This window comes from Diceros bicornis, chromosome 19 (genome assembly GCF_020826845.1).
Source record: "Diceros bicornis minor isolate mBicDic1 chromosome 19, mDicBic1.mat.cur, whole genome shotgun sequence".
Lineage (NCBI taxonomy): Eukaryota > Metazoa > Chordata > Mammalia > Perissodactyla > Rhinocerotidae > Diceros > Diceros bicornis.
The window spans coordinates 27,303,380-27,318,201 of record NC_080758.1 but is presented as its reverse complement, the minus strand read 5'-3'; the positions used below and the strand labels follow the sequence as shown (position 1 = coordinate 27,318,201).

At 44.1% G+C, this 14,822-nt stretch overlaps 1 protein-coding gene across 1 annotated transcript in view; it reads left to right on the top strand.

The window, feature by feature from the left end:
* The first annotated feature begins 2,672 nt into the window (after window positions 1-2,672).
* KIF3B (kinesin family member 3B) overlaps window positions 2,673-14,822 on the top strand; it is a 39,892-nt gene continuing 27,742 nt past the window's right edge. The window contains exon 1 of the mRNA XM_058562953.1: window positions 2,673-2,737. The gene's annotated coding sequence lies outside the window, so the exon portion shown is untranslated. The remainder of the gene's footprint in view (window positions 2,738-14,822) is intronic.

Sequence of the window (14,822 nt, the reverse complement as noted above, 5' to 3'; positions counted from 1 at the left end):
ATACAAGAAAATTCTCCAGAATGGAGGGATACAAATCTCCAGATTGAAAGGGCCCAGCTAACACAAGTGAGGAAAAATGCTCGCTGAGGGGACTCATCATCAAATATCACAACATTCTGGATAAAGAGAACAGCCTAAAAGTGTCCAAAGATTAAAAAAGAAGAAGGAGGAGGAGGAGGAGGGGGAGGGGGAGGGGGAGGGGGGAGGAGGAGGAGGAGGGGGAGGAGAACTAGCCATATACAAAGGAACAGGATTCAGCACAGCATTAGATGTCTTAAATCTAGATACTAGAAGATGGTGATACAGTGCCTTGAAAATTCCGAGACAATAAATTTCAACCTAGATTTCTATACCTCGCTAAACTATTAGTCAAGTATGAGAACAGTATAAAGAGATATTTAGACATACAAGGACTAAACATATTTGCTTCCATGCACCGTTTCTCAGGAATCTACTGAAAGATGTGCTGCTGAGGGAGTGAATCCATAAACCAGATGACATGGAATCCAGAGAACAGGGATCCCAACGCAGGAGAAAGACATAGGCAAGTCCAAGTGTGATGGTTGTGAATTGTGCCTGGAGAGCACTGGTCCAGATTACAGCTGAGGTTTTCAGGAAGAAAAAAAAAAGTTCATGGACTATTTGTTATGGTTAAGCATCTGGAAAAATCACTGCTAAGTATTTGCCTGATTTATTGAATATAAAGAAAAAAATTAACGATAGCTACACAGAAAACTAATGAAAATGGAAAAAATTCAAGGCAATTATTAACTTCAGAAAATACCAAAAGATGTGGAAGAAATGAAACATAAACACAGTGAAACATAAACACATATTATTTGGCTCAGTAGAAAACAATATTTGTAGTCATTATAGGGTAAACACAATTCACTGACTTAACTAGACTGAATAATGGTGGATAGAGAAGTAGGGTGGGTTAACAGGGGAAGGGAAGTGAACTGAAAGCCAAAGAACGATGTAGAGTTACATATCCTATTTGGGACCAGCTAACCGCTGTCACAAAAACCCTCCCCATCTCAATCACTGAATCCAATACAAATTCATTTTCTTGTCCAACTTAGATGATTGAAGTTGGCTGGCTTCCTGGCCAGCTGTCCTCTAAGGGGTGTCTCACCCATCCAGGTTCCTCCCATTTTGCAGCTCAGCCATTGCCTACAGACTTGGAGTCCTTCACTTTAAAGTGAAGCTCTTTGGCCAGCCCTGTGGCTTAGCGGTTAAGTGCATGTGCTCTGCTGCTAGCTGCCCGGGATTCGGATCCGGATCCCAGGCGCGCACCAACGCACTGCTTCTCCGGCCATGCTGAGGCCGCATCCCACATAGAGCAACTAGAAGGATGTGCAGCTATGACATACAACTATCTACTGGGGCTTTGGGGGAATAAATAAATAAATAAATAAATAAAATTATAAAAAAATAAAAATAAAGTGAAGCTCTTTAACATCCTTCTCTGTAAAGTAAAAAAAAGTATGAACAATTGTGTGGGAGGCTTTTATGGGCCAGATCTGAGAATGGCATATATCATATTCAATTGGCCAGAACTTGGTCTGAACTGCAAGCAAGGCTGGGAAATGTAGTCTAGTTGTTCATCCAAGGACAAAAAAGTAAGTTTTGGGGAGCAAGTAGCAATATCTGCCACACTAGGGAAAAGTAGGGTGTGGGTGGGGAAGAGCATTCATTCACTACTCAACACATATTTATTGAGCACCTACTGTGGACCACGCATTGTTTTAGGCATGGCAGATACAGTGGTAATAAAGACCCTGCTCACACGGAGCTTCTGTTTAGTGAGGAACAGCAGGTATGAGTTCCTACGGGGTGGGGGGTGGGGGGGTGGGGGGGATGGAACCTGGCTTTCCAGGCCAGTGTGGCTGGAACAGAAGTTTAGCGATTTTCTAGGAAACAGTAAAGGCTTTGGATTTGATTCTAAGAGCAGTGGGACTCCATTAAAGGGTGTTAAGCAGAGTGTGACATGATCTGTTTTACCTTGTAAAATGATCACTCTAGCCGCCTTGTGGAAAACGGATTGGCAGGACAAAAGAGTAGAAGCAGAGACCAGATATTGCAGGCAATCTAGAGAGGAGGGAGCCCGGCCTGGCCTGGTATGGTGGCACTGAAGATGGAGAAAGAGGATAGACGGGAGAAACAATTGAGAGGTAGACTAAGAGACATGGCGAATTATTGGATACGCGAGTGAAGGAGAGAAAGAGACAGACATGATTCCTAAGTTTTCGGCTTGAGTGACTGGGTGGGCCCTAAATGGGAGCTGTCTCAGTAGCAGTTTGAGCCGAAAGTCAGATAATGGAGGTGGGAGCTCTTTAGGAAAGAAATCGCGTGGCGCGACCCAGGCAGTGCGTTCCATTTTACAGATGGGGAAACTGAGTCACGAGATAGCAGCGGGTGGAGTCAGGCCACGTCGCGCTCGCCTCACGCATCTTAGGTGAGGGAAAGGACCGAGGCGTGTTGGGCACCTACAAAGCGCCAGCACCGTGACCGGCCCGACCCTTCAGGCTTCCCCTGTCCGCCGCTCGTATCTCAATAAAGTTATTGAAATTGACACCGGTTGCTAAGGAAGTGGGTCGCCGAGCCGGGTTGCTAAGGAAGTGAGCGGCCGCTGTCTCTCCCCATCCGGGGCAGCGGGGAATGGCTGAGCCCGGGCTTCACCGCCCCCGCCGCCGCCGCCGCCGCCGCCGCCGCCCGCTTTCGGCTGGGGCCGCAGGTGAGTCGGGGAGGGGCCCGGGCGCCCGCGGGGCAGGGCCGATCCCTCCCGCCGCCTGGGATCTTCCCGGAGGCCCGCGCCGCCGCCGCCGCCTGGCTTCGCTGCTCCGCGAGCGGGAGCATCCTCTGCCCTGCCTCCCGGGCATCCTCCGGCTGTCCCGACGGCGTCGCCCCTCCTCCCCCGGGTGGAGATGCGCCCCGACCCCGAGACCCGGCCGCGAGGGGTCGGGGTCCACCTGAGGGGTCTGGGGCCGTGGTCAAGGACCCAGCTTTGCAGGGAGGCAGGGGAGCGAAAGCCTGGGGTCCAAACCTCGCCGCTGCCCCTGGCTCACCGTGTGACCTTGGGCAGGTCCCTTCCTCTCTCAGGCCTCATTGACCTGTTTGTCCAAGGGGGTCCTAACACTTGCTGCTCAGAGAGGTTGAGAGGATGCAGCGTGTATGTTGAAAGAGCCCTAAATGGGGAGAGGGAGAATTCTTAGGGCATCCAGCATGGGGGCCAGGAGTCCAGTTTTTTAAGTCTGAGTGTCTGAGTTTGAGGCTCTGCACTTCCATTTAGTGATCGTATATCCTTTGGGCAAGTTAATCTCTGAGGCTTCTTTTCTTTATCTGTAAAATGGATTAATGAACCGCTGTGGGAATCCAACGAGACAGGGTATGTCAGGAAGCTTGGCACATAGTGAGTGCTCAACAAGCTATTATGAGGCATGGGGGGGGGGGGCGTGGGGTGTGGGCAAGGCTTCCTGGAGGAGATGACTTGAAGACAGGTACGATTTAGGTGTGTAGAGCGCCAGCTCATATGGGTGTTCCTCCCACTGTTGGCATGCCCCCATGCCCAGTTTTACTTCTCCATTCTGCTTAGAGCAAGGGAGGCGGTGTGGACTTCTGCAAGTAGCCCTGGTGGGGAAACCCTGAGGTCAAGTCCCTGTAGATGGCTGAGGGTATGGTCTTATTTTCTGCTTGGGCCTTGTTGGCCCTTCCAGATGAAAAAAGGTATCTTTATGTCTTTTGGGAAGTGCTTGAAGTGTAACAGCTATTTATAAGCAGATGGTTAAGAAGCACTTTCCAGGTACATTATCTCATTCAGTCTTCACATAGACTTTGCCAGGTAGGTGGTGATGTTATCCCCATTTCACAGATGAGAAAACTAAGGCTCAGAAAAGTGAATGACTTGCCTAAGAATCTTATTGCTATTAAATGATGGAGCTGGACATGTTTCCACGTAAATCCTGTATTTTCTCCCCATACCCTGCCTCTGATTTCTCAACAGTAGCTGTTACAAAGCCATGAGGGTATTCTTTTGTTACTTCTAACTGCTGTGGCTAGATACTTTTCTTCCAGTGGCAAGGAAACAGATCTTACATAACGCTTCATTTAAATAGATACTGTCCAAAGTGTGGACCTCAAAAAAGAGCTGGAATGTTTAAAAGGGGGCTTCCCTGTCCCCAGTCCCCTCCTCTTTAAAGTGAAAGGGGTAGTCTAGATAATATCTGAGGGCCCTTACAGTGCTGTTGTGCACCTCCGATTGCATGTTGGTTTAAAAGCATGGAATCAGGCTGCCTGGGTTAAATCTTGCCTCTGCTTCTTCCAGGCTTCACGCCACTGAGTTATTTACTTCACCCCTTTGTGCCGCAGTTTCGTCATCTGTAAAATGGGGATAATAATAGTATCCGTCATGGATGGCTGTCGTGAGGATTTATTTGAGCCCAGCACATGTTAAGTGCCTGGCATGTTTGGTAAATGTTAGCTATTGTTATTTGGGCTTAACATAGCACGTGTACTATACTTTGTATTCTATTTATGGTTGGTGAATGAATAAATTAAAGGATGTACTGATAATACCAGGTCTGTCAACCTCACAAGGTCATTGCAAGCTTGAGACAGTAGCTGTCACAGTATTACATAAATGTCAGCATTATTACAAGATTGCCCCAGGAGCCTGCAATCCCATGCCAGAATGGGTTGCAAGGAAAGACAAAAGCTGATGGTAGGATGCCAGGTTTGGTAGCCCAACTTCCCACTCAGTAAATATTTACTAAATCTCTTTATGCCAAGCACAAATCGGGGGTGGAGGGAGAGGGAGAATGGTGAGGTGGGCCGATGTGGGGGCTGGAGGTGAGGCCTCAGATCATATAAGGGCCTTGTAGGCTAGAGTAAGGAGTTGGGATTTTATTCTAAAAGCAATGGGAAGCCAATGAAGGCTTTGAGAGGGGGAGTGACATCATCTATTTTTTGTTTTTTTGAAAAACACTTTGGCCTCTGTGTGGCTAATGAATTTTAAGGGACGTAAGAATGGCAGCCAGGAGAGGAATTAGGAGGCTTGGTGAGAGGTGATGGTGACCTTCCAGGGTGGTGGCAGTGGAGATGATAAAAGAGGGTGGATTGGGGATGTGTTTTGGAAGCAGAACCAGCAGGATGGTGGTTGGGGAGAGAGCTAAATGAATCGAGGATGACTCCTGGGTTTTTGGCCTGAACACTTAAGTAGGTGTTGGTGGTGCCATCTGCCTCTGAAATGATGAGAGGGCTTTTTGGTAAGGTGCCCTGTGAGGAAGACTTCGCTGTGGTTCACTGTGAACCCATTGGAGGAGAGGCACAAGGTATAAACATCATACCTTATAGTCTGTGGGGAGCTGACCCTCGATTGTGCTGCAGGAAGACAGCCAGGTACATCTCATTGAAGCCTCCACCTTGGACATCCGTCAGCCCTGCTTTTCTTGCCGTCTGGCCCTTTGCCAGCTTGTGGAGTGGTAGGTGTGGGCCTTGCCAGGGCAGTGCCCATCTGTCTCAGGCTGTTGGCGTTGCTCTCCTGACTCGACATCTTGGCCGTTGAAGGCTGGAAGGAGGCTGGCCAGCTCTGGGAGAGAGAATGGAATCACTCGTGAAGCTCACTCTCAGTGCCTCAAATGGCCACACTTTCCCTGCCAAGGTGGTTCTCTCCTTGGCCATCGAATGACATTTCTAAAGTTTCAGAGCTTTTGATTTGGGAATCCCTTGAAAAGCTGTCTTGTTCTGCCAGAATTCCTAGAGGATCCTTGAATGGAGTATCTCTTCTGAGCAGGGGAATTCAGGCCTTCTTTCCATATATGCTAATAACTGCACTTGTAAATTTAGGCTTTACAATGTTGTAAATTCAACATTGTAAGTAGTAAGACTGATAATCCTACCACCTCCACTTGTATAGCTTCGTTTGCAGTCTAATATGCTCTTTCCTGTGCATTCTCATTTACTGATGTTTGGTCAGTTGCCATCACGTGGAATATGCATTATCCCTAGTTTGCAGGTGAAGCATTCAGATGCTGACAGGTCATTTGTTTTTGTCAATAATATTAAGCACTTGCTATGCACTGGGTTAGGTAGATCCTTGCTGCTCCAAGTGTGTTCTGCATGACAAAGGCATCCATGTCACCTGGGAGCTTGTTAGAAATGCAGAATCTAAGGGCCAGCCCCTGTGGCCTAGTGGTTAAGTTCAGCGTGCTCTGCTTTGGCGGCCTGGGTTCTGTTCCCGGGCGTGGACCCACACCACTCGTCTGTCCATGGCCGTGCTGTGGTGGCAGCTCACATACGAAAAGAGGAAGATTGGCAACAGATGTTAGCTCAGGGGAAATCTTCCTCAGAAAAAAAAAAGTGCCAAATCTAAGCCTAGATCTCATAAAACAGTCTGTATTTTACCAAGACCCCCGGGTGTTTCCTGTGCACATGAAAGCTTGAGATGCACTCATTTGGAAATAAGTAGGAGAACTAGGACTTGTCAATGATAACGATAATGAAAGTAATAGGAATAGCTAACATTTATTGAGCCAAACACTGTTCTAAGCATTTTACACGTTATCTCATTCTTTATGGCAACCCTGTAACATCAGTACTGTTATGAATCTCACTTTCCAGAAGACAAAAGTAGAGGCACAGAAAAGTCAAATGACGTCTCCAGATCTGCTGACTCCCAGTCCATCGCTCTTTCTACCACTCACTCTACCACAAACATCTGTTTTTCAGGTGGGCAGTACATCCCTGACGTCAAAGGCCTTTCTCTTCTGTACCTGGGTAACTAATTTTAAATGCTGATGAAAAATGTGACTTCAAAGAATGTTTGAGGAAATCAGGGGAAAACCCTTGAGCTATTTTAACGTAACTATGGGTATCAATTACTTGACTGATAGGCAACAAAGAGATATCCAGTTTGTAAGATAGGCTGCCTCTGATACTTCTTAGCGTCCAACTCAGGCTGAAATAGCTGAAGCAGATAGGAACTGGGAGCTCGTATTCTGAGTCATTCAGCCTTAATCTATTTCTTGATTCTGGCGATAATATCTACAGCCATGAGAAGAGGGTGGCTCGAGTCCTGTACTACCTGCTGACTAATTGCACATGATTCAATTTTGTAGTGCCTCAGTTCTCCCTCTTTGCCCTGTGGGCTCATTATTTTCCTTTCAGCATCTCCTTATCTCCCTAGACTCTTAGAAAGATTTCTTGGGCAAGGCCTATACCATCACAGGAAATGCTGGTGTGAAAAAGCAGTGGGATCTGGGTAAAGGCATGAATTCTTATAGCAGTTCTGCCACTTGCTGTGTGACCTGCGGCAAGTAACTCAACCTCTCTGGCCCTCAGTCTCTATATATGCAAAATAAGGACCTGGAACAGTCTGTGTTCCTTTAGGCATGCCCTTTAGGCATGGGGTCTGCCTAAAGGACTGAGCTTTGAGTTGGGTGATATTTTCTTCTCCCTTGGTGACTTCATGCTGGGCTTTCTCCCAGACCTTCCGGGGTGGGGCTTTTAGAGCATGTTTCTTGGCAGTCTGAGATCCTTACAATCAGCTCATCTTATCAGCATCACACATCTGCACCGCAGCTTGGGATGTTCATGTTTAAGTCTCAGTTAATCATGGTGACACATTGTGTCTCCTCACTTTGTCACACTGATTGCAGACATTGAGCTCTTCACATGCTGGCAGATCTATCTTTAGTATGCTGATTTATTTAAATCATAGTTTGCATTAGAGAGCACCACTAATCATTGTGGTGGGTGTGGTTTTATTTTTAAAGTTTTTGGCAAGATATTTGCAGCACTTGCCTGTTTCATATTTGAACGTAGTGTATAAACGGAAGTGGGTCCAAGTGAAACACAAATGGTAATGGATTATTGGGAGTTGAGATATGACATGCTGCTACCCACTGTGGGGTCCTTCATATCACCTTCAGCGGTGGTTTCAGGATGGGCTGGCTTCTATGCTTTTGTGTGTGACATAAACAGAAACTAAAAGCTTGTAGCATTGTCTCCAGCAGCTTAGTGCATTGCAGTAATCATTACTTTATAACACATTTCAATAACCTAAGCAAAAAAATCTAGCTAGTAAATCATAAAAAATTCCATCCAGGTAAGATAAAATATCAGCTCAAGTTACTTACGATAACCACGAGAAGATAGTTCTTGGTGGAAATAGTTGCTGGTTGTGCAAGATCTGCAGTAACGAGTCAGATTCTAGCCTAAGAGATATGTAGTGTTCTTTCTGCCTTGTTTCTTCAATTGCCAGCATTTTTTTAATAGAATTTTTTTTCCTGATTATAAAAATAATAAATTTCCATTGAGGAAAATCCTGAAAAGATTAAATAAGATTCACCTTAAGTCCCACCACCCAGAAATAACCACCGTTAACCTCTTACTGTCCAAAGATAAATATATTCCTAAATATACTTTATCTCGTGAATGTGCAGTTCTTACCTGTTTTCCCTCCTGTTGTCATTGAGGCTAGTTTCAATATTTAAATGTTTATAAAGAATGCTACAGATAACATCTTGATGGTTATCTTTGTGTAAACCTTTGTCTACATTTCTGATGATTTCTTTAAACTAGATCCTTTGTTAAAAAATTTTAATTATAAAGGCAGCCTCCTTAAATATTGTTTTTAAAAACGCAGTATCTAAACAAATAATGTCTGAAAGGCAGACATTATTACAATTCAGTGGGGAGGGATTACCTGTGAAAATATTAACTCAGTTTCAGCTTACTTGACCACAAAAAGGCAGGTATATTTTTATTTATTTTATTTATTTATTTTATTTATTTTTTTGTGACGAAGATCAGCCCTGAGCTAACATCTGCCAGTCCTCCGCTTTTTGCTGAGGAAAACTGGCCGTGAGCTAACATCCATGCCGATCTTCCTCCACTTTATGTGGAACGCCGCCACAGCATGGCCTGACAAGCGGTGCATGCCCAGGCTCCGAACCCCGGCCGCCAGCAGCGGAGCACGCGCACTTAACCGCTATGCCACGGGGCCCGCCTCTGGCAGGTGTATTTTTAGATAGATGTACTCAAAGTGTATCTCTCATTTTGCATTTGGAAATGTTCACTTAACATTTCATAACCATTTTTCTGTGTTTCCGTGTTTAGTAATTATGAACTAGTAAACTATCCCTAGCATTGGGCATTTAAGTTGTACACAGCTTTTTATAATCATATATAATGCTGTGCTGGACGCCTTTGCTTCTCTCTTAGCCTCATAAGAGAACACTTTCAAATAAATGGTTTGGGAAAGTTAGAACTTTAAAAAGTTCTAAAGGAGAACGGTGTATTTTCCTCCTTAAAATTTGATTAGGATCCTCTAAAAGTATCTTTAAAAAAAAAAGGCTTTATTGAGATATAATTCACATACCATAAATAACAGTTTTTCTCAGTCTTTGCTGCTTCTCCTTGATCTGTTTTTCTTTTTGATACAGAATTCCCTATGAGTGGGACCCAGAACATGGGCTGTTAGCATTTAAACCCTTCATTCTCTGAACAGGTTGTTGGTTGGTGACATTAACCAGAAATACTGTATGTCCGTTATCAGTTTTGTGTTCTGCGTGAGCTCTGAGAGCAAGCCCATTATGGAATTGGACAGTGAACCAAGACCAGTTCTGGTGGACCTTTGGAGAGGGGTTTTTAGATTCTACTCCTTTTTTTTTTTTTCCCTCCAAAGCCCCAGTAGATAGTTGTATGTCATAGTTGCACAGCCTTCTAGTTGCTGTATGTGGGATGCGGCCTCAGCATGGCCGGAGAAGCGGTGCGTCGGTGCGCACCCGGGATCTGAACCCGGGCCGCCAGCAGCCGAGCGCACGTGCTTAACCGCTAAGCCACGGGGCCGGCCCTGGAGAGGGGTTTTTAAAAAGTATTTAACTCATGATATTACTGACATAAACCCTGTGATTTATAGGACATTCTGGTTGATCAGCTTTGGGAAGTGTTTACTATAAGAGTGGCATATGTAGGCATAGCTTCTCCAACATTCACATATATACATGCATCACCGGGGATCTTGGTAAAATGGGATCCTACTTTCGGGGATCTGGATAGGGTTATATTCTGCAGAGCGGATCCAAGTGGAACAGGACACGATTTTAGGTGACACTCAAACACAAGATCCTAAATTATGTCGAATGACATAGTAAGAGTTATCCTCCCCCCTTTTTTTTTTGTTGGTGAGGAAGATTGGCCCTGAACTAACATCTGTTGCCAATCCTCCTCTTTTTGCTTGAGGACGATTGTCGCTGAGCTAACATCTGTGCCAGTCTTCCTCTATTTTGTATGTGGGATGCCGCCACAGCATGGCTTGATGAGCAGTGTGTAGGTCTACGCCCAGGATCTGAACCTGCAAACCCTGGGCTGCTGAAGCAGAGCACGCGAACTTAACCACTACACCACTGGGCTGGCCCCAAGAGTGATTCCCTTTTAAATTCTTTTGGTTCTTCTGACTATGTCATGGAGAATATTTGTTTGGTTCTAGTCTGTTTCTTAACTGTTTCTTGCTAAGTTTGCTTCTAACCAAGAGAGATCAGGCCTTAGGCCTTAGGTAAACTACAGTATCTAGCTAAAATTTAGTAACATTGTTGTGTGTCCTCATATTTATTTTCAGTTACTTTCTATTTACAACAAATGATACTAATTTTCTATTTATGAGAGTGATATAAAGTTTCTTTTGAAAATAAATTTGTGTTAGAAGAAAGTAGGTTTAAAGAAAGACCTTAAGTAAATAATAGTATGGGTGGTGTACGTGGATATGGCAAAAATTGTGAAGAGATAATCTGATGACTGACATTTAGAACATGCTGGTGTGGAAAAAAGGCCATGAACTTTGGAGCCCGGGAGACCTGATTTCTGCTTACCTTGCTACTTATTAACTCAGTGTGCCGTGTTACTTCCCTCTCCAAGTCTCAGGGTTTTTCTCATGTACATTGGGTCAGCGCAGAAGCACCTCCTGTGAAGCAGGCACTGTGATGCTGTCCTCTGCTATTATTAGTGGTATTCTTACTATCAGTGGTATTCCCATTTTACGGATGAGGAAATAGACTCAGAGGACTGAAGGAATTTGCAGGGAGTCCCAGAGCTGGGAATGGTAGGACTGGGTTTCAATCCCAGGTGTGTCTGCCTCTCTTTTTCATTATTCCAGGCCACCTCCCCCTTTTAAATCCAGCTTTTGCTATGGCTCTCTACCCAGCTGAATGGCTGTCTGATTATAATGAAAAGTCATTGAGCACACCCATATTCACTACAGCATTATTCACAATATTCAAGAGGTGGAAGCTACCCAAATGTCCATGGATAGATCAATGGATAAAGAAAATGTGGTTTATACATACAGTGGGATGTTATTTAGCCTTAAAAAAGAGGGAGGTCTTGTCACATGCTACAGCGTGGAGAATGGTGGTCTCCAGGGGCTGGGGAGAGGGGGGGAAATGGGGAGCTGTTGTTTGATAGGTGTAGAGTTTCAGTTTGGCAAGATGAAAAAGTTCTAGAGATCTGTTACACAACAATGCAGATATAGTTAACACTATTGAACTGTACACTTAAAAATGGTTGAGGGTACATTTTATATTATGTGTTTTTTTCTTTTACCACAATTAAAAAGTTCTTAAAAGTTAAAAAGAAAGAAAGAAAGAAAGAAAGAAAGAAAGAAAAGCCATTGGTCAGAGGGCAAATTTTTTTTCATTTTTGGAGAATCTCAAGCATACGTAAAAATCGAGTACTGTAATGAACCATGAACCCACTACCCGGCTCCAGCGGTTCTCAGCACGTGGCAATTCTGTTTCACCTATAACCTCCCATCCACTCCACCCCACCCCTGATTATTTTGATCCCAGATCCCAGTATTTATCTGAAAATACTTTTGTGTGTATCTCTCTTTTTTTTTTTTTGTAAGGAAGATCAGCCCTGAGTTAACGTCCATGCCAATCCTCCTCTTTTTGCTGAGGAAGACTGGCCCCTGGGCTAACATCCATGCTGATCTTCCTCTACTTTATATGGGATGCCGCCACAGCATGGCCTGACAAGCGGTGCATCGGTGCACCCGGGGTCTGGACCCCGGGCTGCCAGCAGCGGAGTGTGCACACTTACACCATGCCATGGGGCTGGCCCAGAACCTTCTTTAAAAAATACCGTTGTCAGGGCCGGCCCCGTGGCTTAGTGGTTAAGTGCGTGCGCTCCGCTGCTGGCTGCCCGGGTTCGGATCCCGGGCGTGCACCGACGCACCGCTTCTCCGGCCATGCTGAGGCCGTGTCCCACATACAGCAACTAGAAGGATGTGCAACTATGACATACAACTATCTACCGGGGCTTTGGGGAAAAATAAATAAATAAATAAAAATTATAAAAAAAAATACCGTTGTCACACCTAAAAAAGTAACGGTAATTCCTTATCATCATCTAATATCCAGTGTTCAAATGGCCTTGATTAGCTCGTATGTTTTTTTAACAGTTGGTTTTTTTGAATCAAGATCCAGAAAAAGGTCCCCAGTCAAGGCCAAATGTTGTATTTGATTGATTAAGTCTCTTACATCAGAGTGTAAATTTTTAGCAGAGAAACAACTTCATTTTTCTCCTCGATTAGTACATGGAAGGAGAAGTTCCTGGCAGGAATGCTCTTCCTGCTTCATAGCTTTGTGGTGGTTCAGAGCGTGTGCTCTGTATATTGGGGTCGTGTGGGCCACAGGGTACCCTGTTGGTGGGGTTAAGTGGTACAGCCTAGGGAGGGGGTAGGATGCCGCCCTCTGTCTAAAGGAACATGTGTAGCATTTCACCTCTAGGAATGAGTGCTGCTAATTACTCCCACCTGTAGCTAAGGGTGTAGTGTCAGGATATTCACTGCAGCATTGTTTGCAGTAGCAAAAGACCAGAAACCATCAGAAGGTCCCTCAGCAGGGGACTAATCAAATACATTATAAGACAACCATACCGTGGCATCTAGGCAGCTATTTAAAAGGAGGAAGGGAGATTGTCTCCAAGATCTGTAAAGATGGAGAATAGTGCATAGTATACTTCCACCTGAGTTAAAAAAAAAAAAAAAAGGTGAGGGGGCAATACAGATAGATTAATGCTTGCATATTCGTCGAGTATCTCCCTAGGGGTAGGGGGAAGATTTTCTTGTTCACTGTACTCAACTTACAGCTAGAATTGTTTTAATCTATGCATATATTGATACATACCTATGTATATGCATGTGTGTGTGTGAGTTTAAAATAAATTTATATATGGGTTTTAAAATAAGACAAACCTGGTTTTGACTCCTAACCGTTCCACTTAATTGCTCTGTGACCTTGGGCAAGTTAATTTCCCTGAGCCTTCCATCCTTATTTTTAAAACGGGGCTAATACCTATTCCTCATAAGGTGATTTTGAGGATTAGAAGAGAGATACACATTAACCTCTTGATTTAATGTGAATTGTACCTATTGAATACAACAAAACCCCAGACCCACACTGATTCTAAATGAAAAGTGTCCTCTAAACTTGAATGTATTTTATGAATGTTTCACAGTTGGATACAAAAAAGGATTTCTTTCCCTCTCTTTTCTCCCTAGAGAAATACTTTCTTTGTCTGCCTGTTTGGGTCATCAAATGGCAGGGAGTGCATGGCGCCAGTCTGAATTCAGGGCAGACATTTATTTGTTCGTGTTTCTTGTCTGTGACTTTTCTAGCTTTCTTCCCAGATAAGTAGCCTGTCTTTGTAAGACACTTAAGCTGAAATCAAGGTGCTAGACGTTTTTTCCCCAAAGAAAAAATAGCTTTATTGCCATCCCCCTGCTTGATTATAAGAAACAAAATATATGCACCTATCATAAAGGCCAGAGAAAGCAAAAAAAATCACTTGCAGGCTCACCCCTAGACATCAATAGTGCTGGCATTTCCTGAGTGTTTCCCGAGCATCTTGCGCGTGGCTAAGCATTTAATATTTATTAGCTTATTTAATCCTTAGAACAGATGTTTAAGGTAGGAGTTGTTATTAACCCCATTTTAAAGAAGAAACTATGACTTACGTAACTTTCTCAAGATTTTTTAGCTAAGTGGCAGAGTAGAAATTCAAACCCTGACCTGTTGAACACAAACTCTCATGCTTTTAACTGTGACTTTACACTGTCTCTCCCACGACTTTCTCTGCACATGTGCATGTACACATGGAAACGTAAATCGCATCCTAGTAAGTCTTCTGTTTAGTAGCCTGCTCTTTTTCACTCAACAAAATATCATGAACATCTTCCCACATGTAAATACCTGGAGGTTTGTTGCCATTCTTAATGACTGCGTAATTTCCCATTCTAGAGACGGGTCGTAATCTAATCAGTCCCTTACTGATGAGTATTGAAGTGGTTAGAGATGGTGCTGTGATAAACGTACATGTGAACATGCATCCTGCACATGTATTCAGTTATTCAGTGATGTCCTTAAAGTAACTCCAAGACGTGGAGTTGCTGTTTCAAGGGAGGATTACATTTCGAGTGTTACATTTCAGCATATTGATTGCTCACCTGCTCTCAAATAATTTGTGCCCGTTTGAGATGCTGTGGCTCTCGTATGTATTATAAAGGACAGTTTGAAAGTTTTCAGACCGTTCACACAACTGTCTGGCTTACAAAAAAGATGACTTTATGTTTACGAACAGTGCCTGTAATACCAGCTATATTTTATTAGTCTGTTATTTTGACATCTTTGCTCTGAATGCCTTTTAGGGCTGAGGCTACGTGACTTGCTACATTGACATTAGGAAGTTAAAGATGCCACTGCCTGTAGAACTTATAGAAGCTCTTTTATGAAGCTTCACCATAAAGTTGAGACAAGTAATTTTAC